Source organism: Neomonachus schauinslandi, chromosome 4 (genome assembly GCF_002201575.2).
Source record: "Neomonachus schauinslandi chromosome 4, ASM220157v2, whole genome shotgun sequence".
Taxonomy (NCBI): domain Eukaryota; kingdom Metazoa; phylum Chordata; class Mammalia; order Carnivora; family Phocidae; genus Neomonachus; species Neomonachus schauinslandi.
The window spans coordinates 46,922,980-46,937,255 of record NC_058406.1 but is presented as its reverse complement, the minus strand read 5'-3'; positions in this window follow the sequence as shown (position 1 = coordinate 46,937,255).

Below are 14,276 nucleotides of genomic sequence, written 5' to 3'. Positions count from 1 at the left end.
CTGTCTTATGCAAGACCCTTCATTCTGTGTCACATGGGGCCAAACCTAATCATAACTGACACATACACCTACCTGGTACAAATCCTACAGCAACTCTGTAAGGTGATAGATGCCCAGAGAGTATCAGTAATTTGTTCAAGGTCATCCAGCCAAGTGACAGAGGTTCGATTCTGAGACCAATTCTCATTCTCAGTTTCAGTTATGACCCACTGCTTATTAGGAATGAATGAGTCCATTTTTTTTCTATCTACTTCCATTCCATTCATTTATTCTAGGGAGTGGCAGACTTTTTCTGTATGGGATCAAATATTAAATATTTTAGACGTTGTGAGTCATATCTTTTCTGTTTCAACCACTCAACTCTACCTCCGTAGTGCAAAAACAGCCATAGATGATAGTAAATGTGTGGGTGTGACTACGTTTTAAAAAAATTTTATTTACTAAAGCAGACAAAGGGGTAATGTGGCCCCCGGTTTTTTTGATATTGATGTTCCATCACAAAAGTGCATTGGAACTACATTCCAGAAGGTGGGGGATTTCGACATTGCAGACACCCCCACACTATTGACCAATGTAAAGGGTGGTGCGTGACAGTGTGGCCCAAAAGAAGATCCCTAAACTGAGAGTTATGAGACTGGGCAGTGAATTTATATCTGCCGGTGAAACCAGATCTATCCCTAGTTGCCTCAGTTTCCCTGTGTGAGGAACAAGTAACAATACAAATGTTATCCATATGTCCCCCTTTTCCATGGCTGCAGTGAGACTAAGATGAGATTATATGCATAATCATATTTCAAAAGCTGTAAATATTATCCAACTGTGTGTATACTGCTTCACCTCAGGCCAAGCCAGATATCCTTCTCTGTATCCTTCAGGTCCCTGTCCTTATTCTTCTATCATGGAATTCATAGAATGTATCAAATGCCTAGTAATTATTAGTGCATCTGCTTATATCCCCTTTCCTCCTCTCCAACTCTGCATTAGGGGTTATTGCGTTGCGCTGGATCAGAAGGCTTGATTATTGGAAAGTCTAGACACCCCTCCGAATTATTGCCCGGCAACATGGGGATCATGCAGAGAGTCATTGTGCACTAGGCACATCACAAGTCATAATGGAAAAAGCAGCACCATGGATTTAAGCAAGACAGAAAGAAATGGATTGTGAAACCCTGGAACCAGCTGAACCGGAAGTTTGTGTAATTTCCTTCCTGCTCAGAGACAGTTATGTAGAGCACCAGGTCGCACACAGGAGACCTGGGGGCTCCTTCTGATGACTCATGGAGGTCTTGTGACTCTCTAATGGCATTCTCTGAAGGCTTTTCCTTCCATTAGCAACCCGCCCCCTCACCAGAGGAAAGACAAATTTTCCCTGAGATTCTTAGAGTCACAGCACAGAAATAGATGTAGTTATTCATTTACTTAGGAATTCATGTATTCATTCATACATTCATGTATCCATTCATTCAACGAAGGTTTATTGAGTGCCTACTGTTCTAGGCACTAAAGAAATGGTATTGAGGAGGACAGATGTTGTCGCTATCCTCACAGAACTTACAGTCATGAAACAAACATTCAATAAATAGCATGCAGATATATAATTGACTCAATTGCAAGTAGAAAGGGAAATAAGATACTATGACAGAAGGAACTGATTTAGATTAAGGTCTAACTTAGACTGATGATTTTGAGGAAAGAGGTGATTTACATACATAATCTCAGGTCTTCAACAATCCTATGAAGTGGCTATTCTCACAACCATTATACAGATAGGGAAACTGAGGCTCAGGGAGATCAGGTGGCTGGCCTAAGGCTATTACTAAGTTTGGAGCAGGCTGTGCTCTCTCCAGTACTCCACAAATCCAGAAGGTGAACTTTTTCCTACCTTCCACCTTTGCACATGCTCTGCCGCCTTCCGCCTTGAAAGCCGCCCCCTCCCTTCTTCTCTTATTGGGTTCATATTCTGTCTTCAGCATCTACTGGAGGGCCTATTCCTCTGCCAAGTTGCCACCTCTATTTGAGGCCTCAATACATCTCTTCTAGACCCCTGCAAACATCATTATCTATTGCTCATGTGGCGCTGAACCTAGGACACCTTGTAGAGTGAATTCTCTTTTTTACAGGCTTACCCTGATGCCCTTGCTCACAGTCCTGGGAGCAGCATAGGCTGCTAGAGCCAGACAGACCTGGGCTCTTCTCCCAGTTCCGTGTGTTTGCTGGGTGACCTACAAGAAGTTTCTTAGCCTCTCTGAATTTTAGTTTCCTTGCAGAATAATAATATTGACTTCTTGAGATATACCCTAAAACATGTGTCCCAGTGTTAACAGGTAGTAAGTGCTCCACAGTGCTCAGTCTTCCATCCATTTCCATTCCATAGATTAGAAGCCTCTGGAAGGCAAGAACCATGCCTGCTACTTTACAGCCTTAGCAACTAGCACAGTGTGCCGCAAGAGCAGGTATATAATTAGAATATAATTGTGGCAGTGACAGCCCTTGCCTGCCAACTGGGTCCCTCACTGCTAATGAAACTTGTTTTCTCCGGTCTTTCTTCCTTTCTTTCTTTTTCAACTTAGACTCCTTTAAACCTCCCTTAAACTTGATCCTCTGGCAGGAATAGGTGCCACTGTATACACACTCTCTTTTTTCCAGATCTACACCGTCATCTCAGGAGGCAAATAACTGTAACAGTTCATTGGAGCCCAAACAGATGGTCAATAAGGGGAAAGCACTTTCTAGAAGGGTCTGCTGAGCTCTCCACTCTGACCAACACCTAGAGCCATATTTTATACACAAAATCATGAGTTTGTTCAGCCCTCATCTCTGAAAGATGCCAGTAGCTCATTTCCAAAGGTAGGAGAATGCTCCAACTTACTTTATTATTTACTGCCTACTTATTACCTGTCCTCGGGCTGCCTGCCTTCCTCTCTTCACTCAGCAAACATTGACTGAATACTGAGCACTTGCTAAGTGCTAGGCCAGAGCTGCTGCTATCATAAAAGCACAAGTGAAGTGCTGTGGGCACCCCAAGGCTGGTGAGAAGAAGAGGGGGTATGGAGTACGAGGGGAGAGGAAAGATGGCATTAACTTTCCGCTGAGTGCTGTGTTCTGTACCTCCTCATGCAGTCTCAGTGATTCCTCCCCTACTCCCACGTGTGGGGGTAGGGATTGCTGCTGAAGAAGGGAACGCTCACAACCGTGAAACAACTTTCCCAAGGTCATCAATCACAAGACCACATGTCAAGCTGCCAAAGAGGGAGTTTCTGCTGAGGAGCTAAAGTGGGCAGAGAAGCTCACACTGGATCTAAAGGCCTCCGATGAAGCAAGTCCCAGTAAACTCACTGGTTTCAACCCACAGCCCCAATTTTCCCCTCTGGGGTTGAGCTGCTCATCCACTTCCCAGTTCCAAGACCTCACTTGCCATTGAAACCAGTTCCACACCATCTGTATCTTTCTCCCCTAACACCACCTGATCACAACCCCACAGCCTCTTGGCCATGAGTCATTTTAATAAAAGTGCAAACTATGTGACGAGCCATGACAACAATGTGCAACCCTAAACGCCCACCAGTGTTTTTCTGCAACAAGGCAACAGGTGGAAGAAGAGAGTCCAGGGCCATGAGATGATGACAAGGCCAAAAGAGAGGTGGGAGGCAGCCTGCTGGAGGCAGCGTGCTCATGACCTCAAGGGCCAAGTCAAAGATGGAGGCCCCTGGAGCCTGTGCAGTATGTGGACTTCAGTTGGAGGAAGTGTGCCATGAATTTCTCTAGAATCATGTCATTTGGAAAGCATTAGAGAGCAATGGTTTGGGTGGTTTTCAGAGTAGAGTCTATGGGAAGCTTCCTATAAGGTGAAGGAGAGACGGAATGAACTTCTGGGCCTTCTGAAATGTCCCCCTTCCCTGCCAAGTTGTTCTTTTCTCCAAGATGCCAGATGAGGGGGCTAGTGGGGGCTGAAATCCAGTCTCCACTCTGCTAGCCAAACTCTGCCTGTGAAGCTGCTCTGCCTCACCAGAGAGGTCCACTTTTCCCAATTTGCACAATGTCTAAAACAGAATTTTGGTAGCTTTGTTCTCCTCCCTGCCCCCACCACGCACACATGCAAACACATGTACACATACAGCCACACAACACATACCCACAGACTCACACACAGAAGCACAAGCACATGCACGTAATTGTACAAACGCACATGTAGACATGTAGACATCTATCCACACTATACCCAGAGCACACAGAGCACACAGACACATATAGACATGCACGCACAAACTCATACCATATCCCACACATCCGTAAACAGACATACACAAATGCAAATGAAGCTACAGTAGGGTGCACAGACATACACCCACAGACGCAAATATAGTCCCATGGAGATATAGACACACAAATCACGCAAACACATGTACCCTCAGACACATACACACGTACACATATGGTCTCACACTCACTTTATACCACTCACATATAAACAAATACACATATATGTAGATACACAGACCACACAGATACATACACACATAAATATACTTACATACAGACACATATACACAGATACACATACATATGTACGACTTTAACAAGAACAACTCTACTTTATCAATTTGACGTGACAAATTCTATTACAAAATTCACTGGACAAATGTTCCACTACTGAAAGAAAGGGGATTAACTTGCTCTTTTAGAGGATTCTTTTTTTTTTTAATCCACTTATCAAATATTACTGATGACAATATGTAGAAATTAAATGATAGTGGGAAGAAAGGTACACTCAGACAGGATAATGGCAGGTCTTCTCATGACAGGAGTCTGGCAATTAATTTTGTTTTCAGTTTATATCATGATGAAAAATTTGTGACTTTCAATACTGCCACATAACATATAGAACCAGGACTCCAGGGGCGCCTGGGTGGCTCAGTCGGTTAGGCAGCTGCCTTCAGCTCAGGTCCTGATCTCAGGGTCTTGGGATGGAGTCCTGTGTTGGGCTCCCTGCTCAGCGGGGAGTCTGCTTCTCCCTCTGCCCCTCCCCCTGCTCATATGCTCTCTCTCTGTCTCTCAAATAAATAAAAATAAAATCTTTAAAAAAAAAAAGAGTAAGGACTCCTGCTTCATGGTTTATATACTTTCAGAACTTACAAGTATTGGTGTCTACCCCAACTTCTTCCCCTCCCAAAAGACTTCTGGAGCTGTGGAAAATGTTGTGGGGACTTGGTGATAAGGGTGTAACATTATTAAGGAGTATACTAGACAGGAATGTTTTGGTTATAAGAAATAAAAATATAATTCAGACTTGATTAAACAAATAAAAAATACACAAACAAACCAAAAGGCAATTTATTGTCTCATATATTTTTGCAGTTCAAAAGGTAGGTGAACTTCAGGAAAGGTTGGATCCAGGGATATAAATTATGTCTTCAAGGATCTTTATTCTCCATTTTTTATGTCTCAGTTCCTGTGTTGACTTCATACTCAAGTAGCATCAATTCATGTGGTAGCAAAGATGGCCAGCAATTGCTTTAGCCTTACAAGGTCCTTATGAATCTTGATGGGAGGTGGGCAAGTGTCTCTCCATGCTCCTATTTCTTACAAGACTGCTGGACAAAGCTTTAATTGGCCCAGTTTTGGTCAAGTATCCTTCCCTAGGGATGGATTAGAAAGAGGTAATCTTCACCTGAACCAGAAAAACTGAAGAATGAGGGTTGAGGATGATTCCCCAAAGAGATAAGAGACAGAAAAAGGAATATATTTCCTCCTCCCAGCTTCCAGATATACTCATGGGTCAAGGTCTGTGCTGGAGGCTGGGGGCACAAGATAAAAAATGTTCATATTCTTTTCCTCTAGGAATTCATACCCTAGTGATGGAAATGGCATGTAAGCAAATAGTAAAGGACGTGGAAAGCAATAACCACAAAATAAAAGTCTGATAAAATAAACTTCATTAAACAACACTAAGAAAATGAATAGGCAGGCACAGAGTGGGAAGAGATATGCATAAAACATTTTTATTTTTTAACAAAAAACCCCCAAACATTCCAATTTTTAAAAATAGGCAAAAAGCTTGGACAACTTCATAAAAGAAGGCACGTGAATGGCCAATAAATCCATGAAAAGTTGCTCAACATCATTAGTTACCAGAGAAATGCAAATTCAAACCACAGTGAGATACCACTACCTAACATCTAGAAGGGCTTAAATTAAAAAGATTGACAACAAATACTGGAGATAACGTGGAGCAGCTGACCTCTCCTATATTCCTGGTGGGAACATAAAATAGTACAATCATTTTGTAAAATTGTACATCTACACTATGACCCAGCAATTCATGCCTAGATATTAACCCAAGATAAATGGAAATACACGTTTGCAAAAAAGATTTGTATGTGAATGTTCATAGAAGCTATATCGTTAATAGCTCCAAACTGGAAACAACCCAAATATCCATGAACACAAGAATGGATAAACAAACTGTGGTGGACACATACAATGGAATATTACTCAGTCATAAAAAAAGAATGAAGTACTGATACATGTAATAACAGGAATGAATCTCATAGAAAGTATGTCAAGTGAAAGGAGCTGACCATAAAAGAGTACCAACCATATGGTTGCATTTCTGTGAAGTTCTAAGCTAACAGAATGTAAAATAATTTATGAAGGAAAATAAATGGCATGAGTTTGTCTGGAGGTTTCAGAGGTAGAGATTAGGAGGAAGCCTAACCATGAAAGGACCAGAGAAAACTCTCTAGAGCAATGGAAATGTTCAAAATCTTGATAGATGTGTGGGTTACACAAGCATACCCATTTGTCATTGTGTATTTCATTACATGTGAACTTCATATTAAATGAAAAAAAGTATTAAAAAAATAACTAGGTAGGGTGGAGAGTGATGCATGGTATAGAAAAATCAGGAATAACAGGATGTTTGTAACTGTGGAAGCTGGATGATGGGTACATAGAGGTTTGCTAAACTATTGTGTTTATTTTGCGTATGTTTGAAATTTTCCATAAAAATGAGTTTTTAAAAAGCAAATCAAGTCATATTTAACAATATGATGACTTCCATGAGAAAAACAAGAACTAAAACCACAAAACCTAGGGCAATTACCTGCCTGGGGAGTTGGGGGTGGGAGCAAGAGGTGAAAATGGCTCTCGTAAAAGGCATCCAAGAAGAGAGGACATTTGATTTGGGAGTTGTTGGCCAAGAAGGACTAAAGCGGTTGGAAATGCCCAGATTAGCCAGTGAGCCATTAGAGAGCATGAGGAGCTTCTATGACAGGGCAGCAAAGGGCTGCCAATGATTCGTACTCTTCTGAAACTACCCTTCCCCCATAGGAACCAGGGCAGCTGAGTGTGTAGGGCGGAGGAACTTCAGTCAGGTTCTCCTACTCTGAGTGTCCTTGGATGGTCTAAGTCTCTGCCTTTCAGTTTTCTTACTTGTGAAGAAAGAGGATTCAACAAGATTATTCCTAAGGTCTCTCCCAATGCTTGAACGTTTTCTGCAGCAGCAAGCTAGTTGTGGCAAAGAAGGAATAAAACAAAGGTCTGATTTTCCTATTGCCGTATTTCACATATTCCGAGGTGCAGACTCTTATTGAACATTTAACGTCCCAGAAATCAAGGCATGCCTTACAACCGATGACGTCAGATGGCCAGGCTCTAGCAATGCCATAGTCACGTTGCCTGCCTGGAGGCCCTTGGTTATCATTCTGGGGTAAAATGATTGGCAACCACAGCTGTTGATGTTTTAGTCAATAAACCACCTATGGACCTTTGGAGGGAAAAAACGTGAATTGCTGTTGTTTTCTGGAAAGCTTCTACTCGTGTCTTCTAGCGGAAAAAAAAAAAGAAAATGGCACCGCCATCAGAATTTGCAAATTGGTACCAGCGGGCTGACAGAATTTCCCCAAGACAACAGCATTCTTTGAAGAAATGCTGCATTCTGAGACTCTCTCAAGGGCTCAGTTGACAATATTGTGTGCAAAACACATTAACAACTCAATCAAAATGTGCTGTGGAAGAGGTGAACCATTCCAGGTGAAAAGAAGTCTTGGTAATACTTTCACCATGTATTTTCCTTTTTACATATACCCAAGGGCAATATGTGATTTAAAAAATGTATGTCTAAATAGGTCTAAAAGATTTTCATTCAAAATATATCTAAATCATGTCTACTTATGTCTAAAAGATTTTTTAGTATTAATAAAATAATATAAACTTGAAGTAATTAGAAACCATCTTATAGCTTCAATGGCGACGCTTTTACTTTCTAAGAGATATGTAAATTAACAGTGCAGCTGGTACTCTTAACTGTGATGAAATATGATAGTGAAACCCGATACCTGCCCCATCACTCACTTCCTGCTTCTCTATACTCTTTTAAGACTCTAGGTAAAGTGTCATGTCTGAGGGCTTTCTGTACTAGGAGCTGTCCTAAAGGTTTTACAAACATCCCCTCACCTATCACACAATAGCCTCATAGGAGATACCATTATCATAGCCTTTAATGTTGAAGAGACTGAGATATCTTGTCCAAGGTCACACCGTTTGCATCACTTCCTTTCTGAAATTAGTGGAAAATCACAAAATGAACTTTTCCCAGCTTAGATAAACTTTCTAGAATCTGTCAATAAACAACAATGCATGGAGCCCCTGTGACTTTGGGGCAGCACCACAGAAGGTTCTCAGGTTTAGAACAGACTCTCACATACTCCTCAAGGGAGGCCGGCAGCATGCAGCAGCACGGAGACAAGCTTTGGAGTCAGACAGAACGGGGTCTTAACCTCAACTCTACTGCCTACTGGTTGTGTGATTTTTGAGCAAACTCTTCAGGTTCTCGGAGACTCAATCTCTTCCTCGGTAGAATGGAACTAATATAACCTAACTCTGAGAGTTGTGTGAAGGTTAAATAAGTTCACTCAATTATTCATTTATTCAACAAATATCTACAGAGTGCCTGTTGCATGCTAGGCATTGTATGTAAGGTAAAGTGAATACTATCCCAAAGCTCCTAGCAGAGTGCCAGGTATAGAGCAGATGACACTCTGGAGAAAAATTTTTTTTGTTTTTATTTTACTGCACCTATTTCCCCTTTCTTACCAGCACATCATTTTCCTTTTGGGGAGTCTCCTCCACCCCCAACCTATGCTGCTGTAATCAGATGCTTTGTCCTTCATTTGCCTGGTCAGGAACATGTGACCCAAGCTTGGTCATGGGTGTGTGCTCTCTGGAACTTGAGTCTTCAGTAGAGTGACAGAGACAGAAAATGGTAGGTGTTCTGGCATTTCATCTTTGCCAGAGCTCTTCCACCAGGGAGCAAAGCTATCTTGGTTTCTATTCATTTTCAAGGTTATTCTCTAGCCTTACTATCACTTTTATTTGTTTGAAGTCACATTATCATTCCAAAAATTCTCTTTTCATAAGTTCCCTAGAAATAGTATTTGTCACTTGCAACCAAAGAAATTAGATGCCCAATAAAGAAAAAAAAAGTTAACTTCCCTTTCCCACATATGTATTATTGATTTAGGAGAATAGAAGAAGTACCAAAAAGATTAATTGATGGCACGGGGAAGTTAGAAGAGCTCATTTTGTTAGCATATATTCTAAATTCAGAATAGTTGATGTCAGGGCGCCTGGGTGGCTCAGTTGGTTGAGTGACTGTCTTCGGCTCGGGTCGTGATCCCGGAGTCCCAGGATCGAGTCCCACATCGGTATCCCTGTTCAGCAGGGAGTCTGCTTCTCCCTCTGACCCTCCTCCTTCTCATGCTCTCTGTCTCTCATTCTCTCTCTCTCAAATAAATAAATAAAATCTTAAAAAAAAAAAGAATAGTTGATGTCAGATATTCTAAATAACAATGCCATTGACTTACATTGGTTGGTGTGTGTATGTGTGGGGGAGTGCTTACTATGGGATAGACATGTATACACATTGTCTCATCTGAAGCTTGTGGGAACCTGTAGAGTAGGTATCATCATCACCCCGGTGTCCTAGATGAGGACATTAAAGTTCAGAGAGGTTAAATAATTTGTTTATAGGACCAGCTACATAGTTTGCAGGGCCTAGTGTAAAATAAAAATGCAGGGCCCATGATGAGAAATTATTATGAATTTCAAAATGACAGAGCACCTGGGTGGTTCAGTTGGCTAAGCGTCTTCCTTTGGCTCAGGTCATGATCCTGGAGTCCTAGGATCAAGCCCTGTGTTGGGCTCCCTGGTCAGCGGTGAGTCTATTTCTCCCTCTCCCTCTGCCCCTCCACTCAGCTCGTGCTCTCTCTGGCACACTCTATCTCTCAAATAAATAAATAAACTCTTAAAAAAAAAAAAAAAGAATTCCAAAATAGCAACAGCAGAACATTAAATAAAGTTCAGAGTCCTTCTGATTCTCCCCCTCCATTCACCCCCATAACTGCACAGGTCACATGCCCATAAGGTTGGCCCAATTTACTTAAGCTAGTAAGTGGCAGAGCTGAGACTTAAAGAGAACTCTTTGATCCAGAAGTCCATAGTCTCAATTTATAAGTAACCCTACAATGGGAGTGCCCCAGAGCAGAATGATACTGACACCTATTCAGATCATTCAGACTGGCTAGGCACTGCCCTCAGCCTCTACCCCATAGAGCAGCTGAGAGACTCAAACGGAAGGTTAATAATGATGAGGCCCTCAGAGACACCTAGGGAAAAGTCATTAATATAGGACAGTAGCGACAAGTCTTGTTGTCCCCTGCCTGCTTCCTGGTTTTTTAATTAAGGCCCCACCCTTTGAGAGGGTTCTAGGCCAATTAGAGAAAATGTGGAAGAGGGTGAGCAGGATGGTGAAGGAACTGCACACAAGGGTTTATGAGATTATGAGCGGTTAGCCTATAGACCAGAAGAATCACAGTTGCCATCAACTCTCTTCCCTGCTGAGACAGAAGCTCTGTGAGAAGTGGGCTCTCTCCTCTTAACCCAAGTGTCTGGCACAGTGCCTAGGACCTAATTAATGCTCAATAAATAGTAAATGAAGCAATTAATTAAACATTTTGCTGAATGTCTGTCAAGTAGAAGAGGGATGAGATGTGTTTTATTTCCCAAGGAGAAACATCAGTTCCAATGGAATAGACAGGTTTTGACTCTTGGATACAGGAAAGCTCTGCACCCCCAGGATGGAACAGGCTACCAGGTCCCCTTCAAAAGAGGGAGTCAAGTGTGGGGATGTGACCAGGGTATTCCCCAAATGCATTTCCTAGAATACCCAGAAATAGCAAAGAGGTTTCTACTCCTAAGGAATTTCCAACTGATTGATGGTGGTAGCTACCTGGGCTTCTGTGGAAAAACTGCTCACAGAGAAGCTCAGTGAGAAATACTGCTGTTCTTGAAACATCCCTCTAAACCTTAATGCCTGTGACTCAATGACCTTTGTACATTTTATCCAAACCAGAACGCTTGGGTAAGTCTAACTTCAGTGCCCCGATCGATGTAAGGCCAAGTAACGGAAACTAAATTCACCGGAGCTCACCTCTATATGTAGCCAGACCAACCTGCAACTCTCCTGCTTTCAGGAGAATTTTCTACCCTAATTGGGACAGTTGTTAGAAACACATTGTCATTTAATTCTGATTAAATCTATAGTTGTGGGGGTTTTGAGGGTTCTTTGTTGTTGTTGTTGTTTTCAGTTTTGGGCTTAGATACTGTCTGTATAATATCCAACCCTACTGGGCAATGCTGGATGTCAGATTCACCGTGCTTATAGATATCTGCGGGGAGGGAACTCTGAATAAATCTGTCTAAATAGTAATGATGAATTACATTACTTCATAATGATGTTAACCTTTGGAGGCAAAAGTCCAGACAGGTTGAGGAATGGAAAATGAGGACATAAGTGGGGGGACAATTCCATTAGCTGTAATCAAAAGAAAAGGCCAAAAGGGGATTAAAATCTATAGTGTGTTCAGAAAGGGCAGAGACTAAACCACTCCAACTTTGAAGAGGAAAGATTAAATATTTGCCATTGTTTCCTGTTTCATCCACCAAAAGAGTTTATTAATTTACACTTAAGACTCTGCCTGCCTCGGTTAGTAAGAGTTTTTAAAATGAGTGATAGACTTGCTTATTTAAAACCGAGGAAAAATAATCTACCAGTACAGTTCCCATCTCCTCTAACCCATATTTTATAACTTTATTTAGATCAGGGATTTTAAACCTGGAGATCCAAATACTCCATTTTTAAAAATAAAATGCAGAAGGTCACTATAACTTTATTAGAATTTTAGATTATGTATATACATCCTATAAAAATATTTTTTTTTCTCCCTCAGGTCAAATGATTCAACACTGTTTAAGATCGTTAAAGAGAGTCTCTGATGACACGTCTAGAAACAAATATTAAGAAATTTGGACTACCTCATTTTTAAGGTATCCTCTTTTCTTGATTCAGGTATTCATCAAATGTTGAGCCATATGCTAAACACTATTCTAACTATTTTTACTAAATGCTTCCTCACTTAACCCTCCTTGGAGGTAGGGAACATTGCCTGCTGCTCATCTTTTTCTTTCTTATAGAAAACAGACTCTGAGCATTTGAATAATAATCATCGCCACCATTTACTGAATACCTCTGATGTGCTCATTGTTTTTACATCTCATTTAATCTTACAACAGTCCTATGAGGTAAATGTTATTTTCTGCCCATTTCTACAATGATGAAGTAAATGATCCAGAAAGTTAAACAACTTGTCCAAGGATATTTAAGTTGGTATATGAAACATGGGTTTGAGCCCCGCCTAATTTCCAATCCTGTTTGTTGGTCACTACACCCCACTGTTTTTTCTAGATAGCCCATATTACTTGCACATGAGCACCCTTAGCCCTGAGCGGTAGGACATAACCAACTAGCAGGGCCTCCACCGGCGTTCTGACTGACCTCACCTATTAACCAGTCATGCTCGCTCCCCTTCCTTGGATGCACACTTTCAGAAGAGGAAATATGTGTCACCAAATTGGAGCAACATAAAAGCATCCCATAACTTTCCACCTCTGGAAATCGTTCCCAGGCCACCCAAAGTTGTGCCTACAAGTGCTTGTGTGTTTCCTGTGAGACTCTCTCACAGGAGAGTCATCTTCTGCCTTAGTGAGACTCAAGGGAGCTCAGTTACTAGGACAGGGCTGGCTCTTCTGGGTGCAGATCAAGAAAGATAACAACCAGGGACTGATGGTGTCGCAACAAAGATATCCCCTTTCCCCTATTTCTGGTCCTCCAAGGCTCCACAAAAAACTCCCTTCTCCAAGCAACCTCCCTGCCTGGATGCTGGTGGATGTCATTAGCATTCCCAGGCAGCATCCACCGCAGCCAGAAGAGCCAGTGACAAGGGGGGGATGAAACATGTAATGTAACAGACTTTCCCCACTCTGCATGCAAGCTTTTATTTGCCTGTCTGTGGTGTGCCAGACACTTCTGAGGTGCAGTAGGTATAGTTCCTCCTCAGGAGTGTTAGGGGGGCCACAAGTGGCATCATAGTTACAGGAACTGTGTATTGAGAGCTAAAATAGTGGTATTTTTCAAGAATAGGAAAGCATGGAAGAGGGAGCAACAAACCCTCCTGGGGGTGTTCAGGAAATCTTCACAGAGGAAATCACATTTCAGTGTGGTTCTGAAGAGTAGGAATTTTCTGAGAGGAAAAAAAATGGGGGTAAAGGTGTTCCAGAAGGGTCCTGCATAGAGGCTGAACGGTTACAATGTATTGGGCGGACACCATGACTTTCGGTTTGACTGCAATGGAGAGGTACTGGACGCCTGAGTCTGAGTCTGGTGCAGGACTGTGAAAGCCTTCCGTGCAGGTCCAAGTTCTTGACGCCCTCTTGTCTGTACGACACCATTCTCTTCTCAATTACCCCCTTATTGTATTAGAAACGTGAGTAGGAAATAAAAGTTTGAAAGGACCCAGGACAGAGAAGAGAAGCAAATGACTATTTCAGTAACACAGTTTCCAAATATGGAAACTATTAAACAGAGCTATACCAATAATTTTCAGCTTTAATTAAAGACGTGTGGGACAAAGGACTGTGTATACAATGTGAAGAAAACAAATTACATCAAAGAAAAATGCTTTGCTCTTTTCTTCCTTTACTTTTTTTTCTTTTCTTTATTGTTTTATTTTTTTAACATTTCCAGAAGAAGAACTTTGGAGAGGAGACAAAGAGACAGGAAGGGGTAGTTATTGAGTGTCTGTTCTGTGTTATTGTTGCACAACATTGAATGCATTGTAATCCTTAGTTCATAATATACTCATCATTTTAATAATGAGTAA